Source organism: Pseudophryne corroboree, chromosome 2 (genome assembly GCF_028390025.1).
Source record: "Pseudophryne corroboree isolate aPseCor3 chromosome 2, aPseCor3.hap2, whole genome shotgun sequence".
Classification (NCBI taxonomy): domain Eukaryota; kingdom Metazoa; phylum Chordata; class Amphibia; order Anura; family Myobatrachidae; genus Pseudophryne; species Pseudophryne corroboree.
In genome coordinates, this window is record NC_086445.1 from 385,901,824 (window position 1) to 385,927,583 (window position 25,760).

The following is a 25,760-nucleotide window of genomic DNA, read 5'->3' on the forward strand; positions in this document are numbered from 1 at the left end:
ACTGTATGTCTTTGCTGTCCTCTCCCTATGTCTCTCCCTGTCTCTCTGTCACTCTCCATGTCCCTACTGTATATCCCTGCTATCACTCTCCCTGTCCCTGAATTTTGGCTCATTCCGTGTGGCATAATGTGAATTTCGTCTCATTTCATGTGGATTGTGGCTCATACTGTGTAGCATAATGTGAATTTCAGCTCATACCGTGGGGCATATGTGAATTTCGGCTCATACCGTGTGGCTTATGTGAATTTTGGCTCATACCGTGTGACTTATGTGAATTTCGGCTCATACCATATGGCTTATGTGAATTTCGGCTCATACTGTGTGGCATAATGTGAATTTCGGCTCATACCATATGGCTTATGTGAATTTCGGCTCATACTGTGTGGCTTATGTGAATTTCGGCTCATACTGAGTGGCTTATGTGAATTTCGGCTCATACTGAGTAGCTTATGTGAATTTCGGCTCATACCATGTGGCTTATGTGAATTTCGGCTCACACCGTGTGGCATAATGTGTGTGTATGTGTGTGTGTGCATATATATATATATATATATATATAAATGAGCAAAATAACTGCGGCACTCAAAGACTTGATGCAAAAGTAGTGATGTATTAAAAATAACACCTGAACTCCAACGTTTCGGGGTTGGCACACCCCTTTGTCAAGGATTGCTGCTTATCCTTGACAAAGGGGTGTGCCAACCCCGAAACGTTGGAGTTCAGGTGTTATTTTTAATACATCACTACTTTTGCATCAAGTCTTTGAGTGCCGCAGTTATTTTGCTCGCTTATACCACATGTGTTCTGGAGGCACCGGAGCGACTGAGTCCAAACAGGAGGAGTGCCGGTCCGTACATTGTTTTTATATATATATATATATATATATATATATATATGTGTGTGTGTGTGTGTGTGTGTGTATATATATATATATATATATATAAAATCCCGCACCAGTGTATATAGATTTTGGTTTTCCCAGTCACTTAATGTGATTAGATTAAATTAATGTATCTTGCACTTATATTGTTGCTTTTTTTAATATTCTTTTTTTTTGCTGATATTTGTACTATAGGTTTCACCTGCCATTGCAGGACACCCCCCCGATTGCAATAAATACACCCATAGGCGGAACTAGACACACCCCTTGGGCGGAGCTCGACACACCCCTGCACGGCGCATTCTGCTGCCACCTGGAATCTCCCTGAAACTAGTTTTGAAAAGTAGGCAAGTATGCCCAAAAGGTAGCGCTGACATACCAAGATACAGCTACCCTCAGGGATCCTGCAGATAGCATGCAGAAAAGTACTTTGAAGTCCATTTACACACATTCTGGTACACTACTTAGACCGGCGATTGTGTCGGCAGGGGTTTATAGCGCTGTAGCAGCGTGGACAGATATCTTATCAGCGGAGATTGAAACCCTAGATAAGGATACCATGTTATTGACCCTAGGATATATAAAAGATGCTGTCTTTTTTTTTTTTTCAATATTAAATTTTTTATTGAATTTTCATACAGATTACATGTATTCGTATATGCAAATCGATAAACAAGATCTGGATGGGGTAAAGAGACATACACAAAACATAACTAATAAAGACATGGGGGGAGGAAAACATGTATCAGGGATATCGTAATACAACAATGGAATCATAGTATATTAAAAAAAAATGAGAGAAAAAGAAAGAGACCCAGAGGTCTACTTCACTTAGCTAATTAAAGCCCGGAATGAACCGGGGAGCAAAGCACGGAAAGGTCCGGAATATCAACTGAGGCCCTGGAAACACCTATCAGGCCCGCACCCTCCTTGTAAAGGGACCATTTAATCCATTTCTTGCTTATAGAGGCATTTCCAGGGGAGTACTTGCCCCGTGCTGTTTCGAAAACATAGTGTTGATGAACTCTATTTTCTATCATAGAAATAGTGGGGATGACCGCCGATTTCCATTTGGAAGCGATGGCCGCTTTGGAGGCTATGAGGATATGTCCTAGAATATATCTATCACCGCTAGACAACTCCCTCCCATAGTAATGGAAAAGTGCCAAGAGGGGTTCAGGCTCAAGGGCAACTCCCAATACATGGGAAATGAGTACAAACACTTCCCTCCAGAGCGCCCTAATATTCGGACATAACCAAAATATATGTAGGATTTCCCCCACCATCCCACAGTTTCTCCAGCATCTAGCGGAGACATCAGGCCAAATTTTATGCATACGATCTGGTGTCAGATATACCCTATGGACCAATTTATAGTACATTTCACTATGGTTTACACATTTAGAAATTCTAAAACAAGATTTAAAGATATCTCTCCAAACATCCTCAGTAAAGACCGCAGGAAGATCTTTTTCCCATTTGGTCTGTGCGGGGTAAACCCCATGATGGGCTTCTGTCACAAGATGCTGGTACCATCGGGATATGCTTCCCCTGTTGCCACTGGGGATAAGGAGTGACATCAGTAGTTTAGGGAGATCAGTATGTGGGACTCTACTTGGCAAGCAGCTTTGAAGCCAATGGCGCAATTGTAAGTATTTGTGAAAGTCCTGTTTGGGAATCTGAAACTGTTCTTGGAGCTGGGAGAAGGGGACTAAGGCGCCATCTCGTAGAACATCTTTTAGTGTAGTGAGACCCAAGGGCTGCCAGTGGGATAGTTGCATATCTGGGATCAATAAGGCTATAGTGTGAAGGGACAGCTGGGGTGAGGGTATAGCACCAGGGGGGAGATATCTAATTACTTCTCTCCAGGCCATCAGGGTTGTGTGTACTGCGGGGCATTCAGCAACTCTGGTTGGGACTGAGTTCATGGGCAGCCATATCAAATCTGATAGTGTAAAGGGGGATATTGCGTCCCGCTCCAGGGATACCCATGGTTTAATATTGTTCTGAGTGAACCAATCTCTAGCCTGGGTAAGCAAACAGGCGGTATGGTATCTCTCTAGATCTGGGTACGCAACACCTCCGGCTTCTTTGGGCGCAGTCAATGTGGATTTTGCTATCCTTGGCTTCGAGCCCCCCCATATATATTTAGTTAAAAGGCGGTTGAATCTATTACAAACGTCTTTGGGAAAAGCCCTTGGGATGGTGCGAAAAAGGTACATCAACTTTGGTAGGAGGACCATCTTCGCCGCCGCCACCCGTCCGACCCAGGAGACCTCCTGCATCATCCAATCTTTAATTACTAGTTCAAATGAACGGTAGAGTGGGTCATAGTTGCACCCTATTAAGTCCCGCCCCCTAGATATATGCACCCCCAGATATTTTAGTGATCGAAGTTGCCACGCATATTTATAGTCATTTTTCAGACGACTGAGGGTGCTGTCAGGGTGTCACGATCCGGGTATCTGGACGCCATTTCTTACCCATCAGATGCCTCCTAAGGCTGGCTCAGCGCTCCAGGACCGGATCCCATCTGTTATCCTAATGTTCACATTCCTGCATCCTCTCCTGTCTCTCTGAGACGCTGTCACAGTAACGCCTTATTACATCTGGCATGGCGTCTCCCGCGGCCTCCGCCGCCGTCCCTGAGCTTCTGCATGCAGAGTGTCAGAGTGGCGATTACGTCAGCCGCGGCCTCCGCTGTGTCCGCGTGGTTGGATGTGCACTTGTCAGCCTGGCGTCTCCTGTCTCCAGTGGCCGGCGCCGCCATTACTGTTTTCATTACCACATGGATTACAAACCAAACTTCCCTCCAAGTGTCTGCATGGGCGCAGCCATCTTGGATTCTGTCAGCTGATCATTTCCTCCAATCTGTTGTCAGTATTTTTAATCTGCATAATTGCCAAGCCAATCCCTTCCTTGCTGCAGGTATAAATACACTGTGCCTGAGCAAGGAAGGCGTCAGTGCTTTGGTTGTCAAACCTAGTTCCTGTTTGTCTCTCTCCTGTGATTGTCTTCCAGGTTCCAGCTCCTGTCTCAAGACTTCCACCATAGAGACCCGCACCAGCATTCCACCTGCGGTGTAGCCTGACTCTCCAATCCATTGTGGATTCATCTGTTTCCAGCTACAACTTTACCTGCTTCCAGCTCAGCTTCCAGCAGAGTACAGCTTCCCTTAAAGGGCCGGTGTCCTTTCTACACTTTACCACTCTCCACCGGTATTATTATTTCTCCGCTCTCAAGTTCTACATTTCAGTTCATATTTCATCGCTCCCAAGTTCATCTATTATTTAACTGGTTCCAGCCAGTATCCACTCCTTGCTAACAACAGTCTGGTTCCAGCCAGTATCCACAGCAGCTGTTTTACCTTCAGCAACCCAGCTTTTCCTGGAACACCAGCTGGCACAATCCTGGGTTATCTCCATTGCTACAGTCGGGCCTGGTAAGGACTTTCCATCTAGAAGATCATAAGAACTATCTCACACTACCAGTGCCCTGTGGCTCCTGCCATCCTGTAGTACCCAGGAACTGTATTTATTATTTGCTGACTTTTACGTTTTCTTTTACTGCTGCTGTGTTGCGGAGTTGTCATAATAAACATCATTGACTTTTATCCAAGTTGTCGTGGTCACGCCTTCGGGCAGTTATTATTCATGTTACTTACATGTCCAGGGGTCTGATACAACCTCCCAGGTTCCGGTACATCTCAGCCCCTACAACTGAGGCTGCCTCCCGTCAGCTCAGGCCCTCAGTTGTGACAGTAAGCACTGACCTAATGAATCCAGCCGGAGACCAGGATCAAGCGGCCAGGCCGATGCAAGAACTGGCAGCCCGACTAGAACATCAGGAGGCTGCACAGGGCCACATCATCCGCTGTCTCCAGGATCTCTCTACTCGGCTGGATGGGATTCAGACAACTCTCCGTGGATCAGGCGCATCTGGTGCGTCAACCACAGTGACTCCAGCTATAACCCCACCCACCTTACCCATTTCTGCTCCACGTCTTCATCTTCCAATGCCAGCAAAATTTGACGGATCTCCAAGATTCTGCAGGGGATTTCTCAACCAGTGTGAGATTCAGTTTGAGCTACAACCTGGCAATTTTCCCAGTGACCGTACAAAAATTGCCTACATCATCTCTCTTCTCAGTGGCTCCGCCCTTGACTGGGCATCACCGTTATGGGAGAGGTCCGACACCCTGCTATCTTCTTACACTGCATTCGTGTCAACATTCAGGCGCATCTTCGACGAGCCAGGCCGGGTAACCTCAGCTTCATCCGAGATTCTCCGTTTACGCCAGGGGTCACGTACTGTAGGACAATATCTGATACAGTTCCAGATCCTGGCATCCGAACTGGCATGGAACGACGAGGCCCTGTATGCTGCATTCTGGCATGGCTTATCTGAGCTTATTAAAGATGAGTTAGCTACCAGAGACTTACCTTCTAAGTTAGATGAGCTAATCTCACTCTGCACGAAAGTTGATTTACGTTTCAGAGAGAGAGCAACTGAGCGTGGAAGATCATCTGCTCCAAAATCTTCTGCTCCTCCTCCTCGTCAACTGTCACCATCTAAAGATGAGCCCATGCAAATTGGCCGTTCCCGTTTGACTCCTGCTGAGCGCCGAAGACGTCTCTCTGAGTCTCTTTGTCTTTACTGTGCAGCTCCGTCTCACACCATCAATGCCTGTCCCGAACGTCCGGGAAAACTCCAAACCCTAGCTCGCCCAGGAGAGGGCCGGCTAGGAGTAATGATCTCCTCTCCATCTCCTCATGATTGTAATCTCCCAGTCTCGCTTCAAGTTGCTCAACGTTATCGGAACGTCATTGCCCTCCTTGATTCCGGAGCAGCTGGGAACTTTATTACTGAAGCCTATGTTAAACGGTGGTCCCTACCCACCGAGAGACTTCCTTCCTCCTTTTCCTTAACTGCCGTGGATGGCAGTAAAATTTTTGATACTGTTATCTCAGAGGGCTAAAGATGGCCATTTACATCCTTGCAGTTTCTTCTCCCGGAAGTTCTCCCCAGCTGAGCGCAACTATGCCATTGGCGACCAGGAGTTGCTAGCCATCAAGCTCGCTCTAGAAGAGTGGAGGTATCTGTTGGAGGGAGCTTCTCATTTAATCACCATACTTACAGACCACAAGAACCTTTTATACCTGAAGGGCGCACAATGTCTCAACCCTCGTCAGGCCAGATGGGCACTTTTCTTTTCCAGGTTCGACTTTAAACTCCAGTTCTGTCCGGGCTCTCAGAATCGCAAGGCCGATGCCCTTTCCCGCTCATGGGAGCAAGAAAATGAGTCAGAGTCTTCAGACAAGCATCCTATTATAAATCCGTTGGCATTCTCCACGGTAGGGATGGACTCTACGCCCCCATCAGGGAAAAGTTTTGTGAAGCCGATGCTAAGGAAGAAGCTCATGCATTGGGCCCATGCTTCCCGTTTTGCCGGACATACAGGTATCCAAAAAACCCTGGAGTTTATCTCTAGGTCCTATTGGTGGCCAACTCTGAAAAAAGACGTCTTGGAGTTTATTGCATCTTGCCCAAAGTGTGCCCAACATAAAGTATCCCGCCAGTCGCCTGCGGGGCAACTGGTTCCACTATCCGTTCCCCGTCGACCATGGACCCACTTGTCGATGGATTTCATTACAGACTTACCCATGTGCAACAAGTTCAATACCATCTGGGTGGTAGTTGACCGGTTCACCAAGATGGCACACTTCATTCCTCTCACCGGTCTTCCGTCAGCTTCCAAGTTGGCTCAAGTATTCATACAAGAGGTCTTCCGACTCCACGGTCTTCCTGAAGAAATTATCTCAGATCGAGGAGTTCAATTCACAGCCAAATTCTGGCGAAGTTTATGTCAAGTCCTCCAAGTCAAGCTAAAGTTTTCCACGGCTTACCATCCTCAGACCAATGGTCAAACCGAGAGGGTGAATCAGGACTTGGAGGCCTTCCTCCGCATCTATGTGTCCTCCTCTCAAGATGACTGGGTTCAATTACTTCCCTGGGCCGAGTTCTGTCATAACAACCAGTATCATTCTTCATCTGCTTCAACACCATTCTTCACTAACTTTGGATTCCATCCTAAAGTCCCTGAGTTCCAACCGCTTCCAGCAACTTCTGTTCCCGCAGTGGATATCACCTTGCATCAGTTTGCCAATATCTGGAAGAGCGTACGATCAGCTCTGCTCAAGGCATCGTTCAGGTACAAGAAGTATGCGGATAAGAAGCGTCGAGCAGTTCCTGCTCTCAAGGTGGGTGATCGGGTATGGTTATCCACGAAGAATTTGAGGTTAAGAGTTCCCAGTATGAAGTTTGCACCTCGCTATATCGGTCCTTTCAAGATTGAACAAGTCATCAATCCTGTTGCTTACAGACTCCAGTTGCCTCCCTTCTTGAAAATACCCAGGACATTCCATGTTTCCCTGTTGAAACCGCTGATCTTGAATCGGTTTCATTCCTCACTTCCTCCAACTCCGAAAGTCCAAACTCAACGAGGCGTTGAGTATGAAGTGGCCAAGATCCTGGACTCACGTCACCGTTACGGTCAACTACAATATCTTATTGACTAGAAGGGTTATGGTCCTGAGGAACGTTCATGGACCAATGCTTCTGATGTCCATGCTCCTGCCTTGGTCCGGAGATTCCATTCCAAGTTTCCTCAAAAGCCAAAGAAGTGTCCTGGGGCCACTCCTAAAGGGGGGGGGGTGCTGTCACGATCCGGGTATCTGGACGCCATTTCTTACCCATCAGATGCCTCCTAAGGCTGGCTCAGCGCTCCAGGACCGGATCCCATCTGTTATCCTAATGTTCACATTCCTGCATCCTCTCCTGTCTCTCTGAGACGCTGTCACAGTAACGCCTTATTACATCTGGCATGGCGTCTCCCGCGGCCTCCGCCGCCGTCCCTGAGCTTCTGCATGCAGAGTGTCAGAGTGGCGATTACGTCAGCCGCGGCCTCCGCTGTGTCCGCGTGGTTGGATGTGCACTTGTCAGCCTGGCGTCTCCTGTCTCCAGTGGCCGGCGCCGCCATTACTGTTTTCATTACCACATGGATTACAAACCAAACTTCCCTCCAAGTGTCTGCATGGGCGCAGCCATCTTGGATTCTGTCAGCTGATAATTTCCTCCAATCTGTTGTCAGTATTTTTAATCTGCATAATTGCCAAGCCAATCCCTTCCTTGCTGCAGGTATAAATACACTGTGCCTGAGCAAGGAAGGCGTCAGTGCTTTGGTTGTCAAACCTAGTTCCTGTTTGTCTCTCTCCTGTGATTGTCTTCCAGGTTCCAGCTCCTGTCTCAAGACTTCCACCATAGAGACCCGCACCAGCATTCCACCTGCGGTGTAGCCTGACTCTCCAATCCATTGTGGATTCATCTGTTTCCAGCTACAACTTTACCTGCTTCCAGCTCAGCTTCCAGCAGAGTACAGCTTCCCTTAAAGGGCCGGTGTCCTTTCTACACTTTACCACTCTCCACCGGTATTATTATTTCTCCGCTCTCAAGTTCTACATTTCAGTTCATATTTCATCGCTCCCAAGTTCATCTATTATTTAACTGGTTCCAGCCAGTATCCACTCCGTGCTAACAACAGTCTGGTTCCAGCCAGTATCCACAGCAGCTGTTTTACCTTCAGCAACCCAGCTTTTCCTGGAACACCAGCTGGCACAATCCTGGGTTATCTCCATTGCTACAGTCGGGCCTGGTAAGGACTTTCCATCTAGAAGATCATAAGAACTATCTCACACTACCAGTGCCCTGTGGCTCCTGCCATCCTGTAGTACCCAGGAACTGTATTTATTATTTGCTGACTTTTACGTTTTCTTTTACTGCTGCTGTGTTGCGGAGTTGTCATAATAAACATCATTGACTTTTATCCAAGTTGTCGTGGTCACGCCTTCGGGCAGTTATTATTCATGTTACTTACATGTCCAGGGGTCTGATACAACCTCCCAGGTTCCGGTACATCTCAGCCCCTACAACTGAGGCTGCCTCCCGTCAGCTCAGGCCCTCAGTTGTGACACAGGGATATTCAAGGGGAGAGCCTCGGTCTTAGTAGCGTTCAATTTGTAGTAAGATACTGCTGCATAGGAGTCTAAAAGGGAATGTAAATGGGGTAAGGACGCCTCAGGCTCCCTAAGACACACCAGTATATCATCCGCAAAAAGACAGATTTTGTGCGGCATCCCTCTCACCACTGGGCCAACAATCAAATCTGACACCCTAATTCGTTCTGCGAGAGGTTCCACCGCTAGTACAAATATAAGGGGTGATAATGGGCACCCCTGTCGGGTCCCATTAGTAATATTAAATATAGAAGAAGTGTACCCATTGGTGAAAACCGAAGCCGAGGGCGAGGAGTAAAGGGCCAGAATAGAATCGAGTATCCTACCCTTAAATCCAAAATGTCCTAGGGCAACCCTTAGGTAGTCCCAATGGAGCCTATCGAATGCCTTCTCCGCATCCAGGGAAAGAAGCAAGAGAGGCTCGTTCCTGGCCTGGCTGCGGTCAATCAAATTAATAACCCTGCGTGTGTTGTCTGATGCTTGCCTGCCCAGAACAAAACCCACCTGGTCCGGGTTAATCAGACTTGGCAGGAGGGGGGCAATCCTATTTGCAACCATCTTGGCAAACAGTTTAAGGTCGGTGTTCAGCAATGCTATTGGGCGATAATTCTGAACCACTGTAGGGGATTTTCCTGGTTTGGGGATGGTAACTATTCGGGCCTCTAACATTTCCTTCGGGAAGCATGTGAGGTCTGAGGCTTCATTGTAAACTGACATTAAGAGTGGGGCAAGGGTTGATTTGTATGTTTTGTAGAAGCTAGAGGGATACCCATCCGGGCCAGGGGCTTTATTTACTGGGCAGGAATTTATGGCTTCTTCGACTTCATCAAGCGACCAAGGGGCGCTGAGGGATTCACTGGTCTGGGCGTCTATAGTGGGGAGTGCTAACCCGTCCAAAAAACCATTAATGTCTGCCAAAGTGGGCTGAAGGGTGCCAGGGTCTTCTTTGAGGTTATATAGTTGCGAATAGTATTCAGCAAATGCATTCGCTATCTCAACTGGGTCAGTTACTTTAACTCCCGAAGAAGTATGAATAGCATGAATGCGATCCCTAGCTCTCCGGCCTCTCAATTTACGCGCCAAAAGCCTTCCCGCTCTGTTACCAAGCCTATAATAGGTTTGATTTAGCCGCTGCAGGTTGCGATGGACTTCGGTTAAAGCAAAGGCGTTCACTTTGTCTCGGGCACTTAGGAGTTGCTTAAAAAGGGATTTGTTGTCTGGACATATTTTGTGTGCAGCTTCCAATCTTGCAGCTTCTCTTTCTGCCGATTCGTGTCTTTTCCTATAGTCGCGCTTAAGTCTAGCTGCGATTTTAATTGCAGAGCCTCTAATCACGGCCTTCAGAGAACACCAATGGGTAAAAACAGATGTATCCCCGGGGCAGTTTGTTGTCAAATATAAATCCAGAGATTGTTGGATGGTCTGGTGTGCCTCAGGGTGGTCCAGCAGACGTTGGCCCATTCTCCAGGGGCTGTGGGGAACCACCCTCTTACTAATATCCCAAACTACAATAAGCGGTGAGTGGTCAGACCAAGACATAGGTAATATGTCTATCTTGCTAATAGTCGCTAATGTCCATCTATCTGCTAACGCTAAGTCTATTCGAGAATACGAACTATGAACGTGGGAATAAAAAGTGTAATCTCGTTCTCCCGGGTGTTCTGCCCTCCAGGCATCATACAGCTCATATTCGGCCAGCAATTGGCCAAATTTGCCCGAGGGGTCCTGAGGTGGGCTGCTACGAAGGGTCCGGGTCGGACGGGATCGGTCAACAACGGGGTCCAGCACCATATTAAAGTCCCCTAAAATCAAAAGGGCTCCCCTAGTGTGTTCCTTGAGAGTTCTACAGAAGGTCCTAAGGAATGGGATCTGTTTAGCGTTGGGTGCATAGCAGGAGACCAAAGTGGTCTCTACATTATCCAATTTACCCACCAAAATCAGATATCTCCCCTCTGGATCCTCGTATTTATCGGTCATTACAAACGAGCAGTGTTGTGCTATAAGGAGGGCCACGCCAGCTTTCTTGGCGGGGCCATTTGCTGTATAGCAATGGGGGTATCGTGAGTTAGTAAAGGAGGGGGGGTTTTGGCTCTGGAAATGTGTCTCCTGTATTGCTACTACATGCGCCTTAAGTTTATAAAAATGATTCAAGGCTATTCTTCGTTTGTGAGGAGAATTGAGCCCTTTGGCATTGATAGATACTATGTTAACCATGGTCTTTTACAGCAAGAGCTAGTAATTCCGTTGACCAATTTCCGTGCTTAAACTGATATACCTGATAAGGGGGGGGGAACAATTGAGGGAGCAGGGAGGCAGACAGAAAAAAACCTAAAAAAACAAAACTAAATTGATCTCTCTTGAGATCATAACCAGTCGCCATAATAAGGCGGCTGTGTAGGTTAAAGGGGGGGGTTAGTGGCATACCACCTACCCTTTGCCATACTTTATATTGTACTCTGATTAAAACACAAACATAAACATCTTGGTAATATCAAGGCATATAGTGGCCTATGCATGTAACTATAACATGAAGGGCAAATATTGCATAACAAAAACTGTCCAACCTGGACACAGAGCATATAAACTGGCTCTTAAGCAGAAGAATCGCTAGAGTCTCTCCCGCGACTCATCCTATATATCAAACTCCGAAGACCAAAACTGTAAAGTCACCGGAAACAATACGTTAATGTGATAGCAATCGTGGAAGGCATCCGATCCCGGGCAGGACATCTCACTTCACCGCGGACCAGTCCTGCTGAAGTCGACGGGGTGAAGAGTCCGCTGAGGGTTCCGCAATGTTCCAGGACTTGAGCAACTTCGCCCCTTCATCTGCGGTAGATATGGAAACAGTGGAGCCATCTCGATGGATCAGTAGCTTGGTGGGGAAACCCCAGCGGTAAGGGATATCTGCCTTCCTAAGAGCCGTCGTAATAGGGTGAAAGGAACGCCGTTTGTAGATAGTAGCTGCAGATAAGTCTCCGAAGAGCTGAAGTCCTTGAAGGGCAGAGGAGTTGTCCGACGTCGGTCTTGATGCCTTCAGTAAAGCCTCTTTAACGTGAAAATAGTGCATTTTCATTAGGACGTCTCTAGGCGCATCTCCTGGGGCCGCTCTAGCCTTTGGCAATCGGTGTATTCTGTCGATAATGAAGTCTGCCGAAGGGGACTGGGGTAATAAGGCTTTAAATCGGGCCACCGCATAATCATGCAAACTGCTATGTGACACAGATTCAGGGACTCCGCGCAATTTGAGATTGCTGCGTCTCGATCTGTCTTCCAACTCTGTGACTTTGTCCCGCAGTAGCTTTACCTCCGCATCCAAGGCATCGTGGGAGTCTAGCAAGCCGTTGTGTGACCCCACTACCTCTTCCATTTTATTTTCCAAATGGTCGGTGCGTCCACCTAGGTCATCTATGGATTGTTGACACGCCGTTAATGTGGTACGGAACTCCGCTGCCACATCTTCCTTAAAGCGAGACAAAAGCAGTTTCATAGTGCCCACGGTTAGAGCATCTCCATCTCCAACTTTATCTAGGCTTGTGGCAGGTATGGAAGCGAGAGGAGATGCCTCCAGAGAGGGGAGAGGGGTCTGTGGGGACTTATCTGTTGTAATGGGCCCAGTGGATTTAGGGCCTGACATCTTCGGGGATGCCTTGAAAAAAGACAACTGCTGTGCGGGCTTAGACGGCTTGCTACGTCTGGAAGGCATACTACGACCAGTAAGGGACAGCTTGACGGTTCCGATCACATATGATATGGAAAGTGGAAGGCTTCGTTATCCCTGGGATCACCAAGATGTCACATAGATATTGGCAAGGGTAGGAGAGATTGCTCGTTTTACATTGGCATGAACAGGGCTGGTAGGGCTGTGAGACTAGCCCTCATCTTCGATGTGCCTATATAGTGTTGGGAGGAACTTCTGTCCCGCACCTCAGGCAACCCTGGTACTCTTAAGGTCCGGCCGCAAATTGTGTAAGGTGAGGGTCGGGCTCGGGATCTCCCGGAGGAATAATATATCGTGTATAGGAGAGGTCTTTGGTGTCACCAAGTGCGGGCCGGGAGTGATGTACTCCGTATTTTTAGGCTCCTTCTTCCTAGCTCCCGGGTCTTATGTGGGGCCCCAGTGAGTTGCGGGACTCCGTGTCTCCTTCCCTTCTCGTCCAACAAGCCACCCACAGCCGTGGGTATAGCCGCTGAGGGACCGGGGCACACAGGCTCCTCCGGAATCTACTGGGATGGCAGTGAGCGCAGGGTGAGTGGGCGAGGGGGAGTCCTCGTCCCCTGCGTGCTGGGGATCCGTACCTCCAAGTACCTCCCTGACCTCTTTTAATCAGGCCGCACACTGTTTGTCTGGCAGGCAGGGGGGGGAGGGAGGGGGAGCCCCGGCCGGGCCCGCTTTCCTTCGCGGCAGTGCTCCGCTGGTGGGTAATAATGGCGCCCGGCACTCGGGGGGGGGGGGGGGGGGGAGACGAGCAGCCACTGCAGTGGTGTGGACGCTATAAACCGCTCACCTCTGCTGGCCTCCGGGTGTCCCCTCTGAACCTCCGCCTCCTCGCCTCCCGTTCTCCGTCCTCTGAGACGGCCGCGTCAGGTACGGGCAGCAGTGGGGGAGAGAGTATGTTGGTGGAGCAGCTCACCTTTAAGTGTAGTGGAGGCCGCCGGGTCCCGAGTCCGCAACTTCGTCTCAGGGTCCGAGACCTAAAATGGCCGCCGCCTCCGGAGCATCGTATTCCCGGCGTCTGCGCTCCGGCCAGTTCCCCATTCCTCCGCAACCTCCTCCGTCCCGCCAGTATGGGGAAGCGTGTGTCAGCTCCCCGGGGGTCCACGTCAGGGCACTTGAGAGCTCTTTAGGGATGGTGCTGAGGCTCCGTACGGCCCGTCGCTGGAGGATCCAAAATTTAGGCCCCGGCTTCTGAATGGTGGGTAGGCCGCAACCCGCAGGAGCCGGTAAACCGGCTCCCCGATTCCGCGGCACCACCCCACCACCGCTGAGTGTTCCCTCTGTCAGGGGGAACAAGTTTGGAGGGGTCTTCCCAGGCAGGGAGTGGGTTTTAAGGGCAAAACTCCTTGATCTCTGAGGAGCTCTCAGAATACAGTCATGTATAGGGGTTATACCGCACAGTTAATAAATAGATTAAACAGCAGATAATTTATATACCAAGATATACTGATGAGAGAAAGAAAAAAATATTTTTTCTAATCAATCTACGTTTGGCGGTGCACCCTGAGTCAGTAATGAAACATGTTAGACAAAAGGAGAAAAGAAGACTCTTTTGTGGGCGCACTCTTGTGTAATTATGAAAGTATCAAAGAAATAGATTAAAATTCAATATTTATTGATAATGAACATAAAACACATAGTAGTTGAATGTGCAGGTAGAGAAAAAAAGGTAAATGAATAAACACTGGAACAGGTAATGCTGATGTTAATGTCAGATAATGATTCCAAGCTGCCTGGGTAGCATAAATCTTTCAAATGTATGGTAAATCCGAAAATAGGTCTCAAACGACTGCCTGGGCTGTACAATCTTAAAATAGAGCTAGACACTTAGCGCCTCAATAATTTTGATTAATAATCAGATCGTCTGTATTGCTTGTAACTGGCGTCAGAATAGAGATTAGAAAACTGATTGAATAAAGAAAAGATGAATCTGCTGTCGGTGTTAGACACTGAGCCTGGCCACCCAAATATTCTACTAAACCCAGTATTCCTCAAGAGTCTCCCACTCGAATACTAACTTGGCCCAACACTGCTTAGCTTCCAAGATCGGAAGGATTCGGGCGTTACCAGTGTGGTATGATAGTAGAGAATTATTAAAGGTGCTACTGGAATCACCGATGAGAGTTCATGAAGTGAAGAAGAAGGTAACGGGGAGGGGGTATAGTGAGAAGGGGGATCTGCTGCCAATGTTAGACAGGGGTGAGCCCCTGAATCAATGGTGAGAGTCCCGAAATTGTAGCGATAGTCAGAAAAAGAAATTCTCAATGAGACAGTCGTTCTCAGTGATTATGGTTGCTCAATGTATAATGGTATCGGGTGTAAATACCGGATAGTGAGTATAATCGCCTGTAAACCACTGAGTGATAGCCACGTTGAAAAAAGGGGGGGGGGAAAGCAAAGGAGAAGGCTCTGCAAATGGTATCACAATGTTGATACTAATAGTAGATAATATCTCCAAAGGAGTCAAATTAGTTGATATAAATACACCGCTATTTGCGAAATGGATATCCACAAAAGATAGATCACTGAAGTATAGTTAAATATGAAAAAAACACCAAACATCAATTAATGCTGGTCTCAAATACTATTTGGACCTGGATTGAATATATAGCCGAGTCTGAATTAATGGCTATGAGAATGAATCAATGATGGATAATTAAATTGAATTAAATAAATTAATGAATCCACAGTCAAAAAAATCTAAGTAAATACAGCTACTGAAAAGGGATATTTCTTTAAGAGCTGTAATGGTTTTGATACTAAGACAAAGATAGATCATTCAGAAAATTGATAGAGCCACAGTTAATAATAAATAGATCTAGATAAATACAGGCTACTAAAAACGGTATAAATTGCATGCAAGAAATAAGAGACTATAGTAGAACATTAATATGTATTGCATAGAAAAAAAGACAGTATAATCACACGGGTAAACCTGGAAACAGATATTACCCGTGTCGATGTCTTTCCCATAAAGACATCGACACGGGTAATATCTGTTTCCAGGTTTACCCGTGTGATTATACTGTCTTTTTTTCTATGCAATACATATTAATTTTCTAGTAGCCTGTATTTAAACCTATTTATTTTTTAAGGTTTTCCCGTGCTACTATAGTCTCTTATTTCTTGCATGCAATTTATACCGTTTTTAGTAGCCTGTATTTATCTAGATCTATTTATTATTAACTGTGGCTCTATCAATTTTCTGAATGATCTATCTTTTTCTTAGTATCAAAACCATTACAGCTCTTAAAGAAATATCCCTTTTCAGTAGCTGTATTTACTTAGATTTTTTTGACTGTGGATTCATTAATTTATTTAATTCAATTTAATTATCCATCATTGATTCATTCTCATAGCCATTAATTCAGACTCGGCTATATATTCAATCCAGGTCCAAATAGTATTTGAGACCAGCATTAATTGATGTTTGGTGTTTTTTTCATATTTAACTATACTTCAGTGATCTATCTTTTGTGGATATCCATTTCGCAAATAGCGGTGTATTTATATCAACTAATTTGACTCCTTTGGAGATATTATCTACTATTAGTATCAACATTGTGATACCATTTGCAGAGCCTTCTCCTTTGCTCCCCCCCCCCCTTTTTTCAACGTGGCTATCACTCAGTGGTTTACAGGCGATTATACTCACTATCCGGTATTTACACCCGATACCATTATACATTGAGCAACCATAATCACTGAGAACGACTGTCTCATTGAGAATTTCTTTTTCTGACTATCGCTACAATTTCGGGACTCTCACCATTGATTCAGGGGCTCACCCCTGTCTAACATTGGCAGCAGATCCCCCTTCTCACTATACCCCCTCCCCGTTACCTTCTTCTTCACTTCATGAACTCTCATCGGTGATTCCAGTAGCACCTTTAATAATTCTCTACTATCATACCACACTGGTAACGCCCGAATCCTTCCGATCTTGGAAGCTAAGCAGTGTTGGGCCAAGTTAGTACTCGAGTGGGAGACTCTTGAGGAATACTGGGTTTAGTAGAATATTTGGGTGGCCAGGCTCAGTGTCTAACACCGACAGCAGATTCATCTTTTCTTTATTCAATCAGTTTTCTAATCTCTATTCTGACGCCAGTTACAAGCAATACAGCCGATCTGATTATTAATCAAAATTATTGAGGCGCTAAGTGTCTAGCTCTATTTTAAGATTGTACAGCCCAGGCAGTCGTTTGAGACCTATTTTCGGATTTACCATACATTTGAAAGATTTATGCTACCCAGGCAGCTTGGAATCATTATCTGACATTAACATCAGCATTACCGGTTCCAGTGTTTATTCATTTACCTTTTTTTCTCTACCTGCACATTCAACTACTATGTGTTTTATGTTCATTATCAATAAATATTGAATTTTAATCTATTTCTTTGATACTTTCATAATTACACAAGAGTGCGCCCACAAAAGAGTCTTCTTTTCTCCTTTTGTCTAACGAGCTCTCAGAATATGCTGCCTTTCAGTTCAGCCTCTAGGCCACGCCCCCAAAAGATGCTGTCTTATATATAAGACATGCTCAAAGAGACATTGGCTACTGGGTTCTAGAGTCAACGCTATGTCGATTTCTGCTAGACGTGTCCTGTGGAACATGCAATGGACAGGTGATGCCGACTAAAACAGGCATATGGAGGTTTTACCTTACAAGGGTGAGGAATTGTGTGGAGAAGGGCTCTCGGACCTGGTCTCCACAGCTATAGCTGGTAAATCTGATCTTTTGCCTTATATTCCCTCACAGCCTAAGAAAGCATGACATTACCAAATGCAGTCCTTTCGGTCGCAGAAAAACAAGAAAGTACGAGGAGCGTCCTTTCTTACCAGAGGTAAGGGCGCAGGGCACAGCTAGTTCCCAGGAACAGAAGTCCTCCCCGGCCTCTACTAAATCCACCGCATTATGCTGGGGCTCCGCTAAGGAAGTCCGCCCCAGTGGGAGCACGTCTTTGACTCTTCAGCCACATCTGAATTCACTCACAGGTGGATCCCTGGGCAATAGAAATTGTTTCTCAGGGTTACAACAAGCTGGAATTCGAAGAGGTGCCTCCTCGCCGGTTTTCCTTATCGGCCCTACCGGCTTCTCCCCCAGAAAGGGAGATAATATTAAATACAATTCACACATTGTATCTCCAACAGGTGGTGCTCAAGGTTCCCCTCCTTCAACAAGGAAGGGGATATTACTCAACCTTGGCTGTAGTCCCGAAACCGGACGGTTCGGTCACACCTATTTTAAAATTAAAATCTCTGAACCTATACTTGAAAAGGTTCAAATTCAAGGTGGAATCACTCAGAGCGATCATCGCCAGCCTGGAAGGGGGGGGATTTTATGGTGTATCTAGACATAAAGGCTGCATACCTTCATGTTCCCATTTATCCACCCCATCAGGCGTACCTGAGAATTACGGTACAGTATTGTCATTACCAATTTCAGGGTAATTGGCGGAAATGATGGTGCTCCTACGCAAGCAAGGAGTCACAATTATCCCATACTTGGATGATCTCCTAATAAGGGCGAGATCAAAAGAGCAGTTGTTGAACAGCGTGTCACTTTCGCTGAAGGTGTCACAGCAACTCGGCTGGATTCTCAATATCCCGAAGTCACAGTTGGTTCCTATGACTCGTCTGCCCTTCTTGGGTATGATTCTGAATACGGACCAGAAATGGGTTTATCTTCCGATAGAGAAGGCCCAGGAACTAATGACTCAGTGTCAGTGCATCACTGCACTCGGGTCCTGGGAAAGATGGTGGCATCTTACGGGGCCATTCCCTGCGGCAGGTTCCATGCGAGGACTTTCCAATGGGATCTACGGAACAAGTGGTCCGGATCACATCTACAGATGCATCAGTTAATCACCCTGTCCCCTAGGGCCAGGGTGTCTCTCCTATGGTGGCTGCAGAGTACTCACCTTCTGCAGGGTCGCAGGTTCGCCATCCAGGACTGGATTCTGGTAGCCACGGACGCGAGCCTCCGAGGTGGGGGAGCAGTCACACAGGGAAGAAACTTCCAAGGTCTTTGGGTCAAGTAAAAAAACTTGTATTCAAATCAACATCCTGGAGCTGAGGGCCATATACAACGCCCTTCGGCAAGCGGAAGCATTGCTTCGCGACCTACCGGTTCTGATCCAGTCAGACAACATTCCGGCAGTGGCTCATGTAAACCGCTAAGGCGGCACAAAGAGCAGAGTGGAAATGGCAGAAGCCACCAGGATTCTCCGCTGGGCGGAAAATCATGTAAGTGCATTTTCAGCAGTTCATTCCGGGAGTGGACAACTGAGAAGCAGACTTCCTCAGCAAACACGACCTGCATCCCAGAGAGGACTTCTTTAGGAAGCCTTCGCACAGATTGCAAGTCAGTGGGAACTGCCACAGATAGACATGATGGCGTCCCGCCTCAACAAGAAGCTACAGAGGTATTGCACCAGGTCAAGAGACCCTCAGGCAGTAGCTGTAGATGCCCTAGTGACACCGTGGGTGTTCCAGTCGGTCTAGGTATTTCCCCCTCTTCCTCTCATACCCAAGGTGTTGAGAATGGTAGGAGGGAGAGGAATGAGAACAATCCTCATTGTTCCAGATTGGCCACGAAGGACCTGGTATCCGGATCTGCAGGAAATGCTCACAGAAGATCCGTGGCCTCTTCCTCTAAGACAGGACCGGTTGCAACAGGGGCCATGTCTATTCCAAGACTTACCGCGGCTGCGTTGGACGGCATGTCGGTTGAACGTCGGATGCTAGCGGATAAGGGTATTCCGGATGAGGTCATACCTATGCTAATAAAGGCTAGGAAGGACATGACATCTAAACATTATCACCGTATATGGCGAAAATATGTTTCTAGGTGTAAGGCCAGGAATGCTCCTACGGAAGAATTCCATCTGGGCAGTTTCCTTCACTTCCTGCAAACTGGAGTGAATTTCGGCCTAAAATTAGGATCTATTACGGTTCAGATTTCGGCCTTATCCATTTTCTTTCAAAAGGAATTGGCCTCTCTCCCTGAAGTACAAACTTTTGTGAAGGGAGTACTGCATATGCAGCCTCCTTTTGTACCTCCGGTGACGCCTTGGGACCTTAACGTGGTGTTACGTTTCATTAAGTCACACTGGTTTGAACCACTTAAAACGGTGGAGTTGAAAAATCTCACTTGAAAGGTGGTCATGTTATTAGCCTTGGCTTCGGCTAGGCGAGTGTCGGAATTAGCGGCTTTATCACATAAAAGCCCCTATCTGGTTTTCCATATGGATAGAGCGGAATTGCGGACCCGTCCTCAATTCCTGCCAAAAGTGGTTTCATCCTTTCATATGAACTATTGTGGTGCCTGTGGCTACGCGTGACTTGGAGGATCCCGAGACCCTTGATGTGGTCAGGGCTTTGAAAATTTATGTGGCCAGATCGGCTACAGTCAGAAAAACAGAAGCACTGTTTGTCATGTATGCAACCAACAAGATTGGTGCCCCTGCTTCAAAGTAGACTATTGCTCGCTGGATCTGTAACACAATTCAGCAGGCGCATTCTACGGCGGGATTGCCGTTACCTAAACCGGTCAAGGCCCATTCCACTAGGAAGGTGGGCTCTTCTTGGGCGGCTGCCAGAGGGGTCTCAGCGCTACAGCTGTGCCGAGCTACTACTTGGTCGGGTTCAAACTGCTTTGCAAAGTTCTATAAGTTTGATACCTTGATACCCTGGCTGAGGAGGACCTCCTGAGGGATTCACTGGTCTGGGCGTCTATAGTGGGGAGTGCTAACCCGTCCAAAAAACCATTAATGTCTGCCAAAGTGGGCTGAAGGGTGCCAGGGTCTTCTTTGAGGTTATATAGTTGCGAATAGTATTCAGCAAATGCATTCGCTATCTCAACTGGGTCAGTTACTTTAACTCCCGAAGAAGTATGAATAGCATGAATGCGATCCCTAGCTCTCCGGCCTCTCAATTTACGCGCCAAAAGCCTTCCCGCTCTGTTACCAAGCCTATAATAGGTTTGATTTAGCCGCTGCAGGTTGCGATGGACTTCGGTTAAAGCAAAGGCGTTCACTTTGTCTCGGGCACTTAGGAGTTGCTTAAAAAGGGATTTGTTGTCTGGACATATTTTGTGTGCAGCTTCCAATCTTGCAGCTTCTCTTTCTGCCGATTCGTGTCTTTTCCTATAGTCGCGCTTAAGTCTAGCTGCGATTTTAATTGCAGAGCCTCTAATCACGGCCTTCAGAGAACACCAATGGGTAAAAACAGATGTATCCCCGGGGCAGTTTGTTGTCAAATATAAATCCAGAGATTGTTGGATGGTCTGGTGTGCCTCAGGGTGGTCCAGCAGACGTTGGCCCATTCTCCAGGGGCTGTGGGGAACCACCCTCTTACTAATATCCCAAACTACAATAAGCGGTGAGTGGTCAGACCAAGACATAGGTAATATGTCTATCTTGCTAATAGTCGCTAATGTCCATCTATCTGCTAACGCTAAGTCTATTCGAGAATACGAACTATGAACGTGGGAATAAAAAGTGTAATCTCGTTCTCCCGGGTGTTCTGCCCTCCAGGCATCATACAGCTCATATTCGGCCAGCAATTGGCCAAATTTGCCCGAGGGGTCCTGAGGTGGGCTGCTACGAAGGGTCCGGGTCGGACGGGATCGGTCAACAACGGGGTCCAGCACCATATTAAAGTCCCCTAAAATCAAAAGGGCTCCCCTAGTGTGTTCCTTGAGAGTTCTACAGAAGGTCCTAAGGAATGGGATCTGTTTAGCGTTGGGTGCATAGCAGGAGACCAAAGTGGTCTCTACATTATCCAATTTACCCACCAAAATCAGATATCTCCCCTCTGGATCCTCGTATTTATCGGTCATTACAAACGAGCAGTGTTGTGCTATAAGGAGGGCCACGCCAGCTTTCTTGGCGGGGCCATTTGCTGTATAGCAATGGGGGTATCGTGAGTTAGTAAAGGAGGGGGGGTTTTGGCTCTGGAAATGTGTCTCCTGTATTGCTACTACATGCGCCTTAAGTTTATAAAAATGATTCAAGGCTATTATTGAGGCGCTAAGTGTCTAGCTCTATTTTAAGATTGTACAGCCCAGGCAGTCGTTTGAGACCTATTTTCGGATTTACCATACATTTGAAAGATTTATGCTACCCAGGCAGCTTGGAATCATTATCTGACATTAACATCAGCATTACCGGTTCCAGTGTTTATTCATTTACCTTTTTTTCTCTACCTGCACATTCAACTACTATGTGTTTTATGTTCATTATCAATAAATATTGAATTTTAATCTATTTCTTTGATACTTTCATAATTACACAAGAGTGCGCCCACAAAAGAGTCTTCTTTTCTCCTTTTGTCTAACGAGCTCTCAGAATATGCTGCCTTTCAGTTCAGCCTCTAGGCCACGCCCCCAAAAGATGCTGTCTTATATATAAGACATGCTCAAAGAGACATTGGCTACTGGGTTCTAGAGTCAACGCTATGTCGATTTCTGCTAGACGTGTCCTGTGGAACATGCAATGGACAGGTGATGCCGACTAAAACAGGCATATGGAGGTTTTACCTTACAAGGGTGAGGAATTGTGTGGAGAAGGGCTCTCGGACCTGGTCTCCACAGCTATAGCTGGTAAATCTGATCTTTTGCCTTATATTCCCTCACAGCCTAAGAAAGCATGACATTACCAAATGCAGTCCTTTCGGTCGCAGAAAAACAAGAAAGTACGAGGAGCGTCCTTTCTTACCAGAGGTAAGGGCGCAGGGCACAGCTAGTTCCCAGGAACAGAAGTCCTCCCCGGCCTCTACTAAATCCACCGCATTATGCTGGGGCTCCGCTAAGGAAGTCCGCCCCAGTGGGAGCACGTCTTTGACTCTTCAGCCACATCTGAATTCACTCACAGGTGGATCCCTGGGCAATAGAAATTGTTTCTCAGGGTTACAACAAGCTGGAATTCGAAGAGGTGCCTCCTCGCCGGTTTTCCTTATCGGCCCTACCGGCTTCTCCCCCAGAAAGGGAGATAATATTAAATACAATTCACACATTGTATCTCCAACAGGTGGTGCTCAAGGTTCCCCTCCTTCAACAAGGAAGGGGATATTACTCAACCTTGGCTGTAGTCCCGAAACCGGACGGTTCGGTCACACCTATTTTAAAATTAAAATCTCTGAACCTATACTTGAAAAGGTTCAAATTCAAGGTGGAATCACTCAGAGCGATCATCGCCAGCCTGGAAGGGGGGGGATTTTATGGTGTATCTAGACATAAAGGCTGCATACCTTCATGTTCCCATTTATCCACCCCATCAGGCGTACCTGAGAATTACGGTACAGTATTGTCATTACCAATTTCAGGGTAATTGGCGGAAATGATGGTGCTCCTACGCAAGCAAGGAGTCACAATTATCCCATACTTGGATGATCTCCTAATAAGGGCGAGATCAAAAGAGCAGTTGTTGAACAGCGTGTCACTTTCGCTGAAGGTGTCACAGCAACTCGGCTGGATTCTCAATATCCCGAAGTCACAGTTGGTTCCTATGACTCGTCTGCCCTTCTTGGGTATGATTCTGAATACGGACCAGAAATGGGTTTATCTTCCGATAGAGAAGGCCCAGGAACTAATGACTCAGTGTCAGTGCATCACTGCACTCGGGTCCTGGGAAAGATGGTGGCATCTTACGGGGCCATTCCCTGCGGCAGGTTCCATGCGAGGACTTTCCAATGGGATCTACGGAACAAGTGGTCCGGATCACATCTACAGATGCATCAGTTAATCACCCTGTCCCCTAGGGCCAGGGTGTCTCTCCTATGGTGGCTGCAGAGTACTCACCTTCTGCAGGGTCGCAGGTTCGCCATCCAGGACTGGATTCTGGTAGCCACGGACGCGAGCCTCCGAGGTGGGGGAGCAGTCACACAGGGAAGAAACTTCCAAGGTCTTTGGGTCAAGTAAAAAAACTTGTATTCAAATCAACATCCTGGAGCTGAGGGCCATATACAACGCCCTTCGGCAAGCGGAAGCATTGCTTCGCGACCTACCGGTTCTGATCCAGTCAGACAACATTCCGGCAGTGGCTCATGTAAACCGCTAAGGCGGCACAAAGAGCAGAGTGGAAATGGCAGAAGCCACCAGGATTCTCCGCTGGGCGGAAAATCATGTAAGTGCATTTTCAGCAGTTCATTCCGGGAGTGGACAACTGAGAAGCAGACTTCCTCAGCAAACACGACCTGCATCCCAGAGAGGACTTCTTTAGGAAGCCTTCGCACAGATTGCAAGTCAGTGGGAACTGCCACAGATAGACATGATGGCGTCCCGCCTCAACAAGAAGCTACAGAGGTATTGCACCAGGTCAAGAGACCCTCAGGCAGTAGCTGTAGATGCCCTAGTGACACCGTGGGTGTTCCAGTCGGTCTAGGTATTTCCCCCTCTTCCTCTCATACCCAAGGTGTTGAGAATGGTAGGAGGGAGAGGAATGAGAACAATCCTCATTGTTCCAGATTGGCCACGAAGGACCTGGTATCCGGATCTGCAGGAAATGCTCACAGAAGATCCGTGGCCTCTTCCTCTAAGACAGGACCGGTTGCAACAGGGGCCATGTCTATTCCAAGACTTACCGCGGCTGCGTTGGACGGCATGTCGGTTGAACGTCGGATGCTAGCGGATAAGGGTATTCCGGATGAGGTCATACCTACGCTAATAAAGGCTAGGAAGGACATGACATCTAAACATTATCACCGTATATGGCGAAAATATGTTTCTAGGTGTAAGGCCAGGAATGCTCCTACGGAAGAATTCCATCTGGGCAGTTTCCTTCACTTCCTGCAAACTGGAGTGAATTTCGGCCTAAAATTAGGATCTATTACGGTTCAGATTTCGGCCTTATCCATTTTCTTTCAAAAGGAATTGGCCTCTCTCCCTGAAGTACAAACTTTTGTGAAGGGAGTACTGCATATGCAGCCTCCTTTTGTACCTCCGGTGACGCCTTGGGACCTTAACGTGGTGTTACGTTTCATTAAGTCACACTGGTTTGAACCACTTAAAACGGTGGAGTTGAAAAATCTCACTTGAAAGGTGGTCATGTTATTAGCCTTGGCTTCGGCTAGGCGAGTGTCGGAATTAGCGGCTTTATCACATAAAAGCCCCTATCTGGTTTTCCATATGGATAGAGCGGAATTGCGGACCCGTCCTCAATTCCTGCCAAAAGTGGTTTCATCCTTTCATATGAACTATTGTGGTGCCTGTGGCTACGCGTGACTTGGAGGATCCCGAGACCCTTGATGTGGTCAGGGCTTTGAAAATTTATGTGGCCAGATCGGCTACAGTCAGAAAAACAGAAGCACTGTTTGTCATGTATGCAACCAACAAGATTGGTGCCCCTGCTTCAAAGTAGACTATTGCTCGCTGGATCTGTAACACAATTCAGCAGGCGCATTCTACGGCGGGATTGCCGTTACCTAAACCGGTCAAGGCCCATTCCACTAGGAAGGTGGGCTCTTCTTGGGCGGCTGCCAGAGGGGTCTCAGCGCTACAGCTGTGCCGAGCTACTACTTGGTCGGGTTCAAACTGCTTTGCAAAGTTCTATAAGTTTGATACCTTGATACCCTGGCTGAGGAGGACCTCCTGTTTGCTCAATCGGTGCTGCAGAGTCATCCGCACTCTCCCGCCCGTTTGGGAGCTTTGGTATAATCCCCATGGTCCTTACAGAGTCCCCAGCATCCTCTAGGACAGGGGTGTCAAACTCAAATTCATCGGGGGCCGCATCAGCAGTTTGGTCCCCATCAAAGGGCCGGTTGTATCTGTAGGTCTATCCAAAATTTACCGCTCCACCTGCCTTATATGTGCCCAGCCATCTGCCCCCTTTTAAAGTGCCCAGCCATGTGCCCCCTTTTATAGTGCCCAGCCATGTGCCCCCTTTTATAGTGCACAGGTCCCCATTTTACACATTGTGGCAGGCACAGGTCCCCATTTTACACATTGTGGCAGGCACAGGTCCCCATTTTACACATAGCGGCAGGTACAGGTCCCCATTTTACACATTGTGGCAGGCACAGGTCCCCATTTTACACATTGTGGCAGGCACAGGTCCCCATTTTACACATTGTGGCAGGCACAGGTCC

General features: G+C 47.3%; 1 protein-coding gene and 2 pseudogenes across 1 annotated transcript in view; 2 read left to right on the forward strand and 1 right to left on the reverse strand.

Annotated features, from left to right (window-relative positions):
* CYFIP1 (cytoplasmic FMR1 interacting protein 1) overlaps positions 1-25,760 on the forward strand; it is a 414,017-nt gene that overhangs the window by 12,641 nt on the left and 375,616 nt on the right. The window lies entirely within an intron of this gene.
* On the reverse strand, positions 14,640-14,758 carry LOC135051920 (5S ribosomal RNA; annotated as a pseudogene).
* LOC135051522 (5S ribosomal RNA) lies at positions 16,570-16,688 on the forward strand (annotated as a pseudogene).